The sequence below is a fragment of the Mastomys coucha genome, unplaced genomic scaffold (assembly GCF_008632895.1).
Source record: "Mastomys coucha isolate ucsf_1 unplaced genomic scaffold, UCSF_Mcou_1 pScaffold22, whole genome shotgun sequence".
Classification (NCBI taxonomy): Eukaryota; Metazoa; Chordata; class Mammalia; order Rodentia; family Muridae; genus Mastomys; species Mastomys coucha.
Genome location: NW_022196905.1, coordinates 14791807 through 14808872, shown reverse-complemented (window position 1 = coordinate 14808872; position 17066 = coordinate 14791807). Strand labels below are relative to the sequence as shown.

Genomic DNA, 17066 nt, shown 5'->3' with positions numbered 1-17066 from the left:
ATTATTAGGACTAGAAAGAAGGAAGGCTCAGCAGGGTTAAGCACTTGCTGCTGAGTGTGGCAACCTGGGCTCACGTCCCCAAAACCCACATGGTAGAAGGAGAGAACCATCACGTGCTATAGCATATGTGTGCCCTCAGACATATGTGCTAAAATAAAATCATTTTTTTATTAAAAAAAAATAGTGCTACTCAAAGATCTGAGTGGTAAATGGTTATCTCTAATAAATTTTATGCATTTACTAGAGTGATGATGTGGTTTGGCTCATTTAGAAACATAATTTATATTAAAATTTAAACTCATTCTATATCACAACATTGTCACATACTGAAATTTGTATGGAATTTTTATTGTTATTTGTGATTTGTATGTAATTCTCCTTCCTGTATATCTGAACATAATTACCTGTGATTTTCTTTCCTTGATGGGTCAGTATCACAATTATTCTAGCTAAATAATATGTGATGGAAGTGTGCCCACTTCTATTTTTTGAATAAGGTTTTACAAAGTTCACATTACTCTTTACTGTAACATTAGAAAATAATTTACCACTGATGATATTTGGGCAACAAAGTGCCTCCAGAATCAACTCACTTATAAATATAGTACTGTTCTAACTTTCTACTATTGCTGTGTTGCTTACAATAAAATGTTTTTTCAAGAGAAATGTTTTTCCATTTCATCTATTGTATACAATTTGTGTGCAAATTGGTGTCCTAATGCCCTCATCCCATGAGTTTACTGCCTGTAGACTCTGGTGATCGCCTCATTTCATTCCTGCAATTGAGAATTTGCATTTTATTTTCTTTCTTGGCAGTAGACTTACAATGGACTTGCTGGTGGTTTTAATAGTTTTTTTTTTTTTTAATAATGTATTTCAGCTTACTGGTGGAATTTCTTCTTTATGTGTCTCCTTTCTCTTTCATTTGTCTTTTTTCCCCATTTTGATAATTTAATGTTATTTAACTTAAGATGCTGATATATCCCTGATATGAATACATTTTTCTTTTCTCCTTCATTCACTAAGGTGAGATATAAATTTCTTAGCTATCTTTATCTGTATCTCATAAATCTGCTGATCTAATTATTTTCCATTTAAAATATTTTACTGTGATTATTTTGAAAGCTGTGAGTATTTAAGTTTATTGCTCAAGACTCAAAAATGAAAGATTTTTCTAATAATCTATTTGGCTGTTGGGTTTTAACTAGCTTAGTTCCACTGAAAGCAAAGTCAAGACTTTGCTGGTCTATGTATTCGAGATATTTTTAAAAACTCCTTCATGCCCCCTCATGTAGTTAGTTTTAGTAAGTGGTAGATATATATATATGCCTTCTGGGAGGTGTAGTGAACACTAATTATAGAAGGGGTGTTCTATTTGTCAACTGGAACAAATGCTTATTGAAAATGTCCAGACATTTTTTTTTTACTTTATGCTTATTAAATTTCACATTCTGTTACTGTGAGATGTATATTAAAATCTATATCTCTGATTATGAATATTTTTCTGTTTTATTATCTATAGTTAAATACTGTTAAATACACATATTTTTTGTAACTTATCACTTTTCCCATCTTTTTGCTTATCTCAAAGAATACTGCTTACTTTCAGGTCTAGTGTTTTTGTTGTTGTTGTTTTTGGTTTTGTTTTCGGTAGGTTGGTTGGTTGGCTGGTTTTGGTTGATTTAAGGTTTTTTGGGTTTCCTGTTTTGTCTGTTTGTTTTCGTTATGCCATTGCTCTACCATGATTTGATTGTTTAGTATTTTCTAGGTGTAGTTGATGTATGCCATTTAGAGAATTTTGTTGTATAAAACTGCTCCATTAACTTATGGAGTAAAGGTACAGGTATAAAACACAGAAAGAGACTCCGTCTAGTCTCTGATCAAATTTCCAACAATTGTGAAACACTTGCCTTGCTTTAGTTGTGCTTCTATTTGAAGACTTGTTCTGAACAGTTTCTGTTGAAACACTAACAACAAATTCTCATTCATAATACTAACTCCTACCTAAATGAAACCGACACATTTTCCTTAGCTACATCAGTCTTACTGACTCTCCTTGGTACTATACTTAGAAGTCATTAAAACAGAAAAATTGTCAGGAAAAAATACACTAATTACAACATCTAAAAGGTCACTTTTAAAAATAACTTTACTCTCTGAGGATTTCCTACAATGTGTTTTAATCATATTCACAACTGTTCCTCAACTGCTTACAGATATCCCCTTGCCTTCCTATGCCATTTTTTTTCAACCATCAAGTACAATTTGGGTTGCTCATATAGTCTTGACTATGTGGCCATCTAGGGGGATATGGTTGACCTACCTGGGACCACAATCTTAAAGAAAAATTACTCTCCTTTTCCCAGTGTCTCAATTACTAGCAATCCTTGACCTAAAGATAAAACTTTGTCAATCTCTATGGCTTATTGCTGGCATTTCTTCTGTTTTGAGTTTGTGCAGATGTTGTTCAAACTATTCCAAATTCTGTGTGTTCATGTACACAACAGTCCTGTTATGCTGAGCAAATACTGCTTCATTGTAATCATCGGTCACCTCTATTTTTCATAGCCACTGACCATTCTACAGGTCCCTCGCCTGGATAGAAAAAGGTATAATATATATTTTCCCCTTAATATGAAACAGTTCAAGTATCTTATTCTCTGTATTTTAACTGGCCATGGATCTCTGTGTTAATCATCATCTCCTGCAGAAAGAAACACTCTGATGAGGGTTGAGAAGTTCACTAATTTATGGGCACAATGATTCATAAGGAATCAATTGAAAAGTATGTCCCCTAAAGAGAATAATACAGTAGGTTCTCAGACATGTAGGGCCAAAATTTGTCTAGCTACAGGTACTTAGTCTTGATAACAATGGCAGTCATTAGTTTCATCTTGTGAAACAGGCCTTAAATCTACCCAGATAGTGGTGAGATAGTCTCATAAAATTTGTCCTGCTATTTGTGCCACTATCGTACCAGTTGGGATGTCTTCCTAGATCAATGGTTATCAGAGCTTTCAGAGGTCATGACTGAATAAAATTGCTGATTAATTTCTCTCTTTCAGTGTAATAAGTACCGGCTTCCAACAGTATAAAAGCTAGCCAATAGCCTTCAAGTCAGTAACATCTTGAAGTGGATTGGTTTCTATCTTCAAGAGGAACTTCCATACTGAGTTGAATAGTTGTAAAAGTCTACACTCCACCATCAATGGATGGGTATTCTTCCTACTACACATCATCAACATGAGCTGTGTCATTTGTTTTATTCACCTTGCTAGTATGATTCGTTTAAGATGAAATCTCAAAGTAGTTTTGATTTGTATTTTCATGATGAAAGAATAAATAATCTTGTCTTCTTTCTAATTTTAATAGAAATACTTTCAGTTTTTCTCCATTTAGTTGATATGACTTTAGAATTTTACTGTATTTATATGATGGATTGCATTTATTGATATATGCTGAACCATCCCTATACCTCTAGGGTAAAACCAAGTTAAGCATAATGGATAACATTTTGATGTGTCCTTGAATTCAGTTTGATTTCTTCATGTTTTGTCATATCATCTGCAAATGATACTTTGATTCCTTCCCTTTCTCTTTGTATCCCCCTTTATCACCTTCAGTTGTCATATTGCAGTAGGTAAGATTTCAAGTACTATACTGATTAGATATAGAGAGAATGAACATTGTCTTGTTCCAACTTTAATCGAAATGCTTTCAGTTTTTCTCCATTTACTTGATATAGCTTTAGTCTTTTAGAGCATTTTATGTAATGGATTACATTTATTGATTTATGTATACTGAATTATTCCAAGACCTCTGGGAAGGAACCAACTTAATCATAGTAGATCACCTTTTTGATGTGCCCTTGAGTTCAGTTTGCAAGTAACTTATTGAGAATTTAAGCATCTATATTTTCATTTTAAAAATTGGTCTATAATTCTCTTGTTTGGGTCTTTATGTGGTTTAGGAATCAAAGAAACTATGGGCTCATAAGTGAATTGGGAAATATTCTTTCTATTTCACTTTTGTACAATAATTTGAAAAGTATTAGCATTAACTCCTCTTTGAAAGTCTAGTGGAAGTCTGTAATAAAACACATATAGCTTCTGCTTCTTCTGGCTGAGAAACTTCTAATTATTGCTCTATTTTACTAGGGGCTATTGGCCTGTTTAAATTGACTATCAGATCTTGATTTAACCTTGATAAGTGGTATGCATAAAGCAAATTAGTCATTTTCATTTATATTTTCCAATTTGGTGGAGGACATATTTTCAAAGTGTCCTCTGGATTTCCTCAGTATCTGTTGTTATGACATGCCTTTCCTTTCTAATTTTGTCAATTTGGATCTTCTTGCTCCAACTTTGAGTTATTTTGCTAATGGTTTGTCAATCTTATTTTTTTTTCAAAACAACACTGTTTCTTTGGTTCTTTGTATTGGCATTTATTGTTGCTATCATTTCTCTTTTATTAACTTCAGACTTTAGTTTGCTTATTTATGGTGGTCTACTCCTTTTGGGTGTGATTTCTTCCATTTGCTCTAGAGCTTTTGGTTGTGCTGTCCTGTTAATAGTATGAGATCTCTCCCATTTGTTTATGTAGGCAATAGTGCTATAAACATGTCTCTTATAAGTACCTTCATCGTGTCCCATAACTTTTGATATGCTATGTTTTCATTTTCATTTAATCCTAAGAAGGCATTGGGCTTGTTTTGTTTTGTTCTGTAATTTCTGTCTTGACCTATTTTCGACACAGAAGTGAGTTATCTGATTTCCATTAGTTTGTAAGCTTCCTGTTGTTTCTGTTGTTGCTTAAATCTACTTTTAATCCATAATAGTAAGATAGGATGCAGAGTGTTATTTCAGTTTTCTTACATCCATTGAGAATTGTTTTGTTTCTGCATATGTGTACAGTTTTTGAGAAAGTTCCATGAGGTGCTGAGAAGAAGGTATATTCTTTTGTGTCTAGGTGATAAAAGCTATACATAACTCACCAATCACTTTGTGAAAGAAGATCCTTCAGCATATATATTGTGTAAAAGCATAAACGTTTCGAGATGGTGATGCTCTTCATCATGCTTTCCTGGTTCATTTCATGTCCACAAGCAATATACGATCATTCAAAGGCAAGATGTGTCGTAGACAGGTCAGACGTACTCACACATCTCTCCTTCTGTAGGTGGTGACTCTCAGATTTGCCTTTTTTATCAGCTCACATTACACCGTCAAACATCATGTATATCTTAGTATCACACAGAATCTACAAGATTTTAATGTCTAAATATCTGCCTTATGCTTTAGTAATAAAAATAAGTTTCAAAGATGATTTCATAGGATTTTAGAACTATAAAAGTGAATAATTTCTGTCATCATTAAAGTTTAGTAATTTATTTGTATCACATAAATACATAATTTACAGCAAATCATTTGAAAAATGCTTTATGACTCTTTAAAAGATGTTGAATATTGCCTAGTTTCACTTATTTATTAAATTATCTGTTGTATATTTTTTTATTTGTTACAATCCAGAATCCTCAAAACCATATGGTTTAAAAAGAACTCTCCATATAATAAGTCAAAAGTTTCATGTAGAAATACACTATAAAGCTTAAAGTCATACAATTTTGTAAACTCCATCTTTATAATTAAAAGTCAGAGAATAAAGCCAATGGAAACTCATACTAAAAACCCCCATATGCACAATAAAGTAGATCCTCTGTTTTTCCCGGTTGTAGTGTCAAACAATTTCAAGACTTTTGGAATGCCAGTGGTGAAATGATAGAAACTGATGAAATAAAAGCAAAGTGAAAGAAAGTATTTTGTGCTCCTCTATTCGCCATTCTCCATGAAATGCACAGAGGTTATTCCTTCAAAATTTTAAATGACTTTCACATTTCATTGATCCTATATTTAAATATTTATAAATATTTATAAATATTATAAATATTGATCCTATATTTAAATAAATATATTTACCATTGGCCTAAGATATTCCACAGTATTGCAACTCAATTTTTACTCTTCAGTGTATATATGTTTTGTATGCAAAATGTCAGCTTTTGAAAAGGCTCCTTCCCTGCTGTTATTGTAGATAAATTGATACTAAAGGCCAAGGGTTTATTTCTGAATTTTCATATTTGGAGTGAATATTTTTGGGGTGAATAGTTTTGTTGTAATATATTTATTACCTCATAATTTTACCCATATAGTACACTTACAATGTAATTGGACCATATTCCTCCACTTTCTCTTTTATCTTTTTCTCCCTCTCAACTAGCCCCTTCTTGTTTCAAGCAAGTCTCCTTCCAACTCACATATTGGTTTTATTTATTTTTATTTTTGTTGACCCATTGCAATTAACATGAGTTGCCTGTATAGAGTAAGTGGAGGAATTATAAAGACAACCTTCCAGTGGTTATGCCACTGTCTTCCTCTCGAAGCAAGAAAAGGTTTAGTTTTCAATGCCAGGATGATATTGTTTTACTTAAGATAACTTTTGAAGTCAAGTAGTATTTCAGTTTTATTCTTGTCCAGGTTGCTTTTGCTATTTTGGGTTTCTGTGGTACTATATTTTAAACTTTTTTTCTGTATAAGTTAGAAACATCACTTTTCACAGACAGTGGCAAACCAAGGGGCATGCAATGATCTTCTCCCTCTCAGAAACACAGTCTCTTCTAATATATATATATATGGTTGCATAATGTATATATGTATATTAATCTTTGTGCCTACACAAGTAACTATAACCTATTTAGTGTTATACAAGTCATATAGTTATATCACTCTGTCTAGTGTTAGTTTGCCTGCATATGGTTTCAGAGCTGACCATTTGTAATAGGATAACCAATTGAGCATTCTCATACGTAAGGAAGACTGGAAAACTATCCTCCTCTCTGCATTTCTTAGTTGCCTATGGTTCTTTGCCTATGATAGAAGCCTCATGAGATTTCCATTTTCATGTTAGCAGGACTAAAAGTATTGTGCTTCTTTAGGTCTTGTGTAGCAGCTATGTTGTTGAGATAAAGCTTTCTTGTCATTTCTAAAATACATATCCCCACATGAGATTTCCTGGTCTTCTTGTTCCTACAGTCTTTCTGATTCCTGTCTCAAGATGTTCCCTGAGCCTTAGGTGTAGGAGTTGTGTTATAGATATATCAGCTGGCTCTGGGTACCCCACAATCACTGTTTTCTGCTTTTTGAGCAGTTATGGTTTTGTGTTTTTTTTAATGATCTCCTTCTTTTACAAATAGAAGTTTCCTTGATGAGTTGTGAGATCTAGTAACACTAGGTGTCTTTAAAAGCTATAAGATATATTATTATTTATTTACCTAAAATTATACACAATACATAGAAGTCTATGTGCACACATATTTAGCTTAAATTAAGTTATCTAATTTCTGACAAACCTTCCCCCAAGAACCCTTGACTTACAAATGCCTCAGTACCAGATATTAGAAACCTACTTCTAAGCTGTTAGGCAGGGGAATCCAAGTAACCCCCAAAACTACACATGTGATTTTTGTTGCCATCAGTTGCCCCATAGAGATTGAAGATAATTTCCTATGGCTGAGGACACCACGCACTTCTGGCACAATCCCAGAAGACCTTGAGCTAGATCTGATTTGAATGATTTTTACCTAAGGACTAGCTTTCATAACACCAGAAAGCATGGTGCAAGTTTCCAAGGAGATAACCAACCAAGAGTGTCATCTGTGAACCACACTGAACATCATGGCGTGATAATCCTAAGGATGCAATAGTGACATTTATATCTTAGTAGTAACCAACAGCTTTCTAATTGCACTTCAGTTCAAGATTGTTTTAGCTTCCAATTATGCTCACAGATCATTTTCTTGATACCCTTTCTTGTCTGAATGCTGTATTTTTTTTTAACACACATCATTTCTTTGAATATTTTCTTTAATTCTTTGTCAGGCAATTTGAAGACCTCCATAGTGTTCATTGGGTAGTATTGTAGAAATGTAGAAATTTTTAATCCTGACCCGGGGTTTCTACCCTGCCTTTAACCCTTTAGTTCCAGGGTAAAACACACAGACAGCCTTTATAGTTACAATATCCATAATCAGTGCTAGAGCTGGCAGAAACCTACTCTCTGTGCCACTAGAATCTACTTTCTTATCAATAACCCCTGAGTTATTACTTACTGTTTATTATGTTTCATCTGGACTACTCTTAACTCCAATCAGCCAGCCCTCAAGACCATGTTTTTATGGCTCACCTAATCATGGCAACTTCTCATTCTACCTCCTGCACCACCTTCTTCTTTTCCTCATTTTCTACTGACCCCAAACTCAGGAAACCTAAACCCCACCCGTGTCTCTTCTACCCAGCTATTAGCTGTTGGCATCTTTATTTTCCAATCAGAAAGTAACTTAGAGGCAGTGTCACAGGTCTATGTGCAGACTACAGATTTTGGGGGCCTCCACTTAGCATTAGAATTCAAGCAACATCAGGCCAACCCACTACATAGTCTGCTGTTTCCCCAATTATTTGTTGTCCTTGAGACCTATGTCACTGTCCTTTTACTTTTATACTTTCATAAATGTACTCATCACATTTATATATTGGTTTTAGTAGAGAAAGCTTATCAACAGCACATCCACACACTCTCATTAAGCTTGCTAGAAGGAAATATAGATAGAGTTACTTTGGGAATTCTTGTTTTTTCCTGCTAGCATTTGAACCTCTGGGTAAAGAATATGAAGCCTGAGTCCATGTGTGTTTATCTAGTGTTGGGTCCCATTAGTACTTCTGGAGCCTGTCCCTAAAGGGGAAGTTTTACATCCTGTATTTGGGAGGGAAGCTTGGAGGCTTGGTCTGTGGAGCCATCCTAGAGTTGGGGAAATCTTGTAATATGACTGTGAAGACAGCTGAAGAATAGGCCTTATATTATGGCAAATCAAGGGCTGACCCATTACAGGAAAACTCCTTGATTCTGAATCTATACAAACGAACCTAACTGGGAGTTGAGACACTCAGTCTTGAAGGAATTTTGCAAATTATATATAGATGCTGGTAAGTTATTGCCTGATAGACCTACTCCATATTTCCTAGTTTTGTTTAATATCATTTATTGTTCAATATAACTTACTGCACTTAGTTTCATTTTTTTCTAGGTTTTCTTAGCCACAGCATATTTTCATGTTTTGAATAGCCTTGGAAATTTTGAATTCTTCTTACCACATAAGTGTGAAATACTTCCCAAATAATTACTAAATAGCTTTCCCCTGACTATTCTTAAGTTATGAGGTTGTGGAAATAAATCTCCAGGGGTTTAACAAAGAGAAGGGGCAAAATAGAGTGTTGTGGGGGGGGGGCAATTATTCCAGGTGAGTGTGTGCTTACCTTAAATATATTTACTGTATTCTTTTATCGTGAAAACAACTTACTTTTGCACATGTTCAAGTTTGACCATTGAAAAATTCTTTCAGTTAGCTCCTGTTTCTCTGTGACATCTCCCCAATGTTGTCTGTATTTGCTTCACTGTTTCTTTGCTTTCTGGTACCGCATGATACTACAGGATCATCTCCTGTAATTTATGCTGTGTTCCGGGCATTTTCCCAGGTACCCTGGCTATTCTCATTAAAGACTGCAATGGAAACCAGAGTTCTTGAGGTAGAGGACCCCATTGTTGCTGTCTTGTTTTTCCATCTGTGACTTCTCAGCTGTAAAGCAATGGTATATAAAATTTCTAACTTATGCAGGAAAACCAATTTCTACATTAAATATGAAACAATTACACATTCTATTACTGGAAGGGTCATTCATGTGTTTTCTCCTTATAATAATTCTCCCACTCCAACAATGAGAAGCTGAGTTTCCCATTATCTTCCAGTTAAACAATTAAAACTGTCCACTCTCAGCTTATTGTAATACTCTCAACCTTCAATAATACTTGCAGGATTGCTATCTCCTATTCCATGGAAACAGCCTTATTAAATAGGGCACAGTTTATCCTATTTTCTTCCTTTTGATCTTGTAGCCTCAAGTAGTCTCCAAGGTTACCACAAGTCAACTGCTCTTCTTTTATCTACTCTGTGAGATTATTTCACACATGTGAATTATGTTAGTATATTCACAATTTAATACTGTTAAAGATTACATCTGAGGTATCCCCATTGGCTTAAGTTTTGGCTTCTTTGTCCAGTACTGCTACTTTGAGAGTCAGTGGAAACTCTATTATTCTCCCTTGAATTCTTGATATCTACTCTTATAAGTGGAATCGTGATATGAGTATTTACAATTTAATTTATTTCAATAGCATGAATTTTAGACAAATCCACACTGGTTTTGCCCTGCTGAGGAGCAACCACTTTTATGAATGCTCCTTCGTTTATTATTTATTCAGCTGCTGAAAGACATCTCGGATGCTTCTGGCTCATATCAGTTAAATTTCTTCTACCATTTGTGCTACTCATTGTGTGAAGTCTATATTCTCCATCATGCCAAATTGTCTTTCAGTGTGGTAGAACTATATTTTATTACCATGTTGACTGAGAATGCTTATTTCCTTGAGCACTCATCCAATTGCTATTACATTTTTTTATTATTTTACTATATTTTATTATTTTAGTTGACATTCAGTGGTACCTCATTACTAGACAGATGATGTATCTCATATGGAAAGTGATTACTTACCTGTAATCTATAATCTTTGGTGTTGTCAGTTTCTCTTTCTGCAGATTTTAACTTTATTAGTTTTCATTTACATTTAAGAGTTTTCTATCTTCATGATGCAAGTTTTTTTATTAAATGTGTATTTTAAAATATATTTTTTAAATTTAAAATATTTAGTCCAGTTTTTCACCTATCATGTTCCCATTTCCCATAAGGGAAATGTGTTGATTTTCATCTATGTATTCTTATATTAATAAAAGTTTTATGGATTTAAATGTAATTATTACACTTCTTTATTATGAAATTTTCCCTTCACTGAAAAATCAGTCTCTCATATAATATACCCTAATTGTAGTTTCCCTTCTCTCTGTTCCTCCTAGTTCCTCCTTAACTTTTTTCTCCCCTCTGAATATACTCTCATTACAAAATATCAGGCTTCCAAAATATAACAACCAAATGTGTCAAAATAAATATAGTAAAATAAAGCAAAATCCATCATATCAAAGGTGGATATGACCATCCAGCAAGAGGAAAACAGCCTTAAGAGCAGGCACAAAAATCAGAGATCCACTTGTTCACACACTCAGTTGTATCTTTAAAATCCTAAGCTAAAAGCTATAATGTATATGTATATGACCTGTATATGTATATGTAGATGACCTGGTGGCTACCTGTGTCAGCCTTATGATAGCTGCTTCAGTCTCTCTGAGCTCATAATACCTTGCAGAGTTGATTCATATGACCTTATTCTCCTGTGTCCTCCATTCTCTCTGGTTCTTACATTCTTTCTGCTTCCAATTCTACAAGGTTTTCTGGGATCTAAGGGGAAGGATTGATGGAGACCTCCCATTTAAACTCTCTTTCTGAGTATGTTTGTCTGTTGGGCTCTGCATCTGTTCCAATCGGCTGCTGGAGGAACATTCTCTAATAATGACTGATTATGGCTCTACTATTTAAGATAGCAGAATATCATTAGAAATCATTCTATTGATACTTTTCCTTTGTTTAGACCAGTGATGTTTGATTTGATCTATTCTCTGGTTCTTGATAGCCCAAGAAGTTTGAGTTGTGGTTTAATCTTGTGCAGTGGCCTTATGTCAACTTAGACATTGATTGGCTACTCCCATAAATTCTGTCCCATCATTGCCCTAGCATATCTTGCAGGTAGGACAGATTATAGATCAAAGATTGGTAGCCTACAGACTATCTTCCAACGCCAAAGAAACTCAACTGTTGGATGAATGCTCTATGTAGGCACCGGCTAGACTTCTCCATGTCCAAAGAGTTATATGAGTATTATCTTGGGCAGTACTCCCTGCCTCTCTGTCAGTGTTAAGAGAGCAAACAGTTGCCTTGGCAACAGTCTGGGTTGATTGGGGATTGTCATGTGCCCCACCTTGGCCAACAATTTAATTGAATATAACCCAGTTCCACTACTGGGAGGCTTGTTAGGAAAGATGAAATGGCCAGTTGATACATTCTATTCCCCATTAGTAGAAGACCTCATTAGAATCATGCTCATGTACTTAGAAAGTATCCATTGTAAAGTTTCAATATCATCCTTAAAATGTACCTCAATTCCAGCTGTCTCTCTCTCTCTCCATATTCTCTCCCTCTGTCTACCCTTTCCCTCCCCACTTGGTCCTCCTGTTCCCTTCCTCCCTTACCACCACCCCCCAAGTCAACCTGTAAAATCTATTCCAATTCTCAATCCCAGGGATATCCATGTGTCCACCCTAGACCCTTCCTTTATTCCATACCTGTAAGGAACAAAATGTAAACAACATAAGGATACCATGGATGAATGTAACCATGGAAATCAAGCCTAGAGTGTGTGCATGAGTATGATAAAGTTGAAGTAAGGTAAATGCCAGATGAAGTAATGTGTGAAATCACTTACTCCCAGAGTCCCATGGAGATGCTGTGGTAGTCCACTGACGCAGATGCCCATAGAATAAGACAAGCCCACACTGCTGACTGAGCTCCAGCTGAACCAGAAAACAGAGGGACACTTTACAAACCTTACCTGAGATGCCATTATCAAGCCAGGCTACGACATCAAGCCAAATCGGAGGTTATTGAAGTGTGTATGTGTGTGTGAACAAATGTTATCCCATCTCCATATTTATTGCTATTTATAAATAAATAAATTATTGTAACCTGACCTCTGAGTCTGAGGCTCCCTTCTCGTTTCTGTCCTCAATCCTGATTTGTGACAATACCTCTCTGGATCTACAAATTCTAGCTTGGTTACTATTTATTTAAGAGCATATTCACATATAAGTGAGTATATACCATATTTATCTTTTTGAGTCTGGGTTACCACACTCAGGATGAGCTTTTTCCTAGTTTCATCCATTTCCCTGAAAATTTCATGATGTCATATTTTTAGTAGCTGAGTAATACTCTATGGGTAAATATAACACATTTTTTTATCCAGTCTACTGTTGAGGAACATCAAGATTTTTTTTCCAATTCATGATTATCATAAATAGAACAGCAATGAAAAGGGTTGAGCAGATACCCTTGTGGTAGGGTAGATAGTCCCTTGAGAATATGCCCAAGAATGAGATATCTGGATCTTAAGGTAGATCCATTCCCACCTTTCTGAGGAAATTCCACACTGATTTACATATTAGTTGTACATGTTTTTATTCCCACCAGGGAATATTTCACTTATTCTAATCATCACCAACATAAACTGTCACTTATGCTATTTATCTTAGCTATTTTGACAGAATCTCAAAGTAATTTGGATTTACATTTTCTGGATAGATGTTAGATATTTTTTGAGTGTTTCTCTGCCACTTGAGTTTCCTCTATTAAGAATTCCCTGTTTATAATAATGCCTCATTTTAACTGGATTAGTTGGTTTTTATTTCTATATCTAGCCTATTGAGTTCTTCATGTATTTTCAAATATAGAAATCTACTAGAGGTACAGTTGGTAAAAATATATATATATTTTTTTCTCATTCTCTAGGCTGCTGCTTTGTACAAATGATGATGTCCTTCATCTTACAAAAGATTTTGAGATTCAAGAAGTCCCATTTATTAATTGTTGGTCTTAGTGCCTGTGATGTTCATGTTCTATTCACAAAGTCTTCTTCTGTACCAATATATTCAAGAATATTTCATTCTCTCACCTCTATCAAGTTCACTGTCTGGTTTTATATTGAAGTCTTTTATCCACTTGTACTTGAGTTTTGTTTAGGGTAAGTATCGATGTATTTGCATTCTTTGACGTGAATATATCCAGTTTACCTAGCACCATTTCTTGAAGATGATTTTCCCGCAACGTACATTTCTGACTTCTTTATTTTAAAAAAGTACCATGTATTCACGTGTGTGTGTGTATTTATGTCAGAGTCTTCAGTTCAATTTCATTGATCAGTACATCTGTTTTTATGCCAGTACCATGCAGACTCTGTTATATAGCCCTGTAGTATAACGTGAAATCAGGAGTAGTCAACTCTCTAGCAATTCTTCTATTGTTTGGGATTAATTTAGTTATCATGTATTTTTGTTTGTTTGTTTGTTTGTGTGTTTATTTTTTCATATGAAGCTGAGAATCGTCCTTTCAAAATCTGTGAAGAATTATGTGGAAAATTTTAAGAGGGATTGCATTGACTCTGCAGATTGCTTTGGTAGGATGTCTGTTTTTTAATAGCTTAGTCCTACAGCTTCATGAGAATAGAAGATTTTTCTATTTTCTGATATATTCTTATTTTTTTCTTCAAAGATATGAAGTTTTAAATCATACAAGACTTTCCTTTGCTTGGTCAAAGTTACCCTAAGATATTTTATATTATTTGTGGCTATTGTAGAAAGTGTTGTCTCTCTGTATACTTTCTCAGTCTGTTTGTTATTTATATATAGAAGGATTATTATCCTTTGTGGGTTAATTTTCTAACCAACAAACTTGCTAAAAGTGTTTGTTTATAAGCTGGAGGAATTCCCCAGTGAAATTTAAGGGTCACTTATGTATACTATCATATCAGCAAGTAAAAATACTTTGACTTCTTCCTTTCCAATTTGTGTTACCTTGATCTCCTTTAATTTTCTTATTGCTCTATCTAGTATTTCAAGTTCTATATTGAGTAGGATATGTAAAGGATGTACAACCTTGTCTTGACTCTGATTTTAGTAGAATTGCTTTGATTCTCGGTTCATTTCATTTAATGTTAGCTATATGCTTGCAGTTGACTCCCTTTATTATATTTAGGCATATTTCTTGAGTACCTAATCTCTCCAGGATATTTATCCTGAAAGGGTGCTGAATCTTTTCACAGCCCTTTTTTTGGCATCTAGTGAGCTAATTAGGTGGATTTTTTTCTTCTAGTTTCTTAATATGGTAGATTGTATTTGTTGATTTACATATATTGAACTATCATCCCTGTTTCTCCAGGATGAAGCATAATTGACTATAGTCAATCATCTTTTTGATATATTCTTGGATGTGGTTTGAAAGTATTTTATTGAGTATTTTTATACCTATATTCCTTAGGAAATCTGATATGTAACTCTTCATTTGTGGTCTTTATGTGGTTTTGGTATCAAGATAAGTGACTGAGTCTCACAAAATGAGTTGCACAATGGTCCTTCTGTTCCTATTTTATGGAATAATTTAATGAATATTAGTGTTAATTCTTTGAAAGACTGGTAGAATTAATGCTTTGCTGAAACCATCTTATCACAGGCTTTGAAGGTTGTGGGTACTTTTAATAACTGCTTCTCTTTCGTTAGGAGCTATGTGTCTATTTAAATTGTTTATCTGATCATAATTTAACTTTGGTAGGTGGTACCTAAAAAGGAAATTATATAATTTTTTAGATATTCAAATTTGGTTGTGTACAGGTTTTTAAAGTATAATTCTGGCTTTTAGAATCTTCATTGAGAAGTCCAGAGTAATTCTAATGTGTCTGCCTTTATATGTTACTTGGTCTCTCATAGTTTTTAATACTCTTTCTTTGTTCTGTATGTTTAGTGTTTTTGGCTATTATGTGGTGAAGGAGCTTTCTTTTCTGACAGGCTACCTGGTTTTCTGAAAGGCCAATCATTATATTTTTTTGAGCCAACTTTTGAGAGTGTTGTTTTATACATATATTACTACTGTTAGTCATAGGAATACTACCTCTTTTCTGTTGAATTCCTTTGGCATAGTTATATCTTTTAATGCTCTAAGATATGTTCTAAAATTTCTTGAAGCAACAATATTAGATTTAAACAAGTTTAATTATTTAGGCAAGTAGGTGTTTGTTTTACCAAAGGTAGAAAATTTGAGCAAAGTTACATTCAGGTTCTTAGTTCTCAGTTCTAATGTGTTATATGGATAAATACTTCATAGGTACAAGTTTTAAAACTGACAGATACAATATTAGATATTGCAATAAATGTAACTCAGCTTGTAAATAAACAAGTCAAAGAGTATCATGAAAGACAAAAATTTAATAACCAATTAACAAATATAACAAAGTTTTATTAAACATAAACAATATAATTATTTGACCATGGAACAAACATATTTAATACAACAGATCAGTGAAAGTTTCCTGAAAAGATATTAAAATAACTTTACATTGAATTAGCAATAACCTTCTAAAAACAATAAAAGGGGAATGAGATAACATGGTGCTCAGGAAGAGAAAAACATCCTATACACTAACAAGAAATCGTTGTCTTATAGACATGAAAGAGGAACATAAAATTCTACAGGCATTGCAACAGATAAGACTAGTGAGACAAGTGGGAATCTAATTACAAATTATCCTTTCCATACCATTAGAAAAATTATTTTAATGACCATGTAGAAAGAATAACAAAATATAGTTTGTAAGTTTGAAAGTACCTTATTAATGATTAGTGGGAAGGACAGTGAGTAGGTTCATCAAGACTGATGAAAAAATAAGTATGTCCAAAGGCTGTGCTGCCATCCAGGTAGAAGATGTCAGTGAACTGGTGATGGTGAACAAGGAAGGTACTGAAATTAAAAGTAGGACAAGCACTAACTCAGGAAAGAGGTAAAACAAACAGAAGGCACTAGGAATTTTTTTTTCAGCAATCAGAGGATGGACAAATGCCACAAAGCCATACTCAGTAACAGACCTCACTGGAGAGATTTATTGAGAGTGGAAATGGATATAGAAAAGGCTTCCTATGGAAGATAAAGAGAGGGTAACCCAGGAAGGCAGGGACTTTAAAAGATACGGCATATGCAACAGGAGAATATGCAACTCACAGTGACAGTGGAAGTCTGCTGCATTTGGCTACTGATGCTGGGTCACTAAGGAGGCAAAAGGGAAGCACCTGATTCTGGAACGTGGGTGGTTCTCAGTTTGCAAACAGGAGGATTCAAAATTTTCCTTATTGAAAAAAACAAAAAACAAATATTTAACAACAGCACATGAATTAGGAAGTAAAAAAAAAAAAA

General features: G+C 34.2%; 1 pseudogene; it reads left to right on the top strand.

Moving 5' to 3' along the window:
- LOC116070974 overlaps positions 1–5807 on the top strand; it is an 8060-nt pseudogene extending 2253 nt beyond the window's left edge.
- The last annotated feature ends 11259 nt before the right edge of the window (positions 5808–17066 follow it).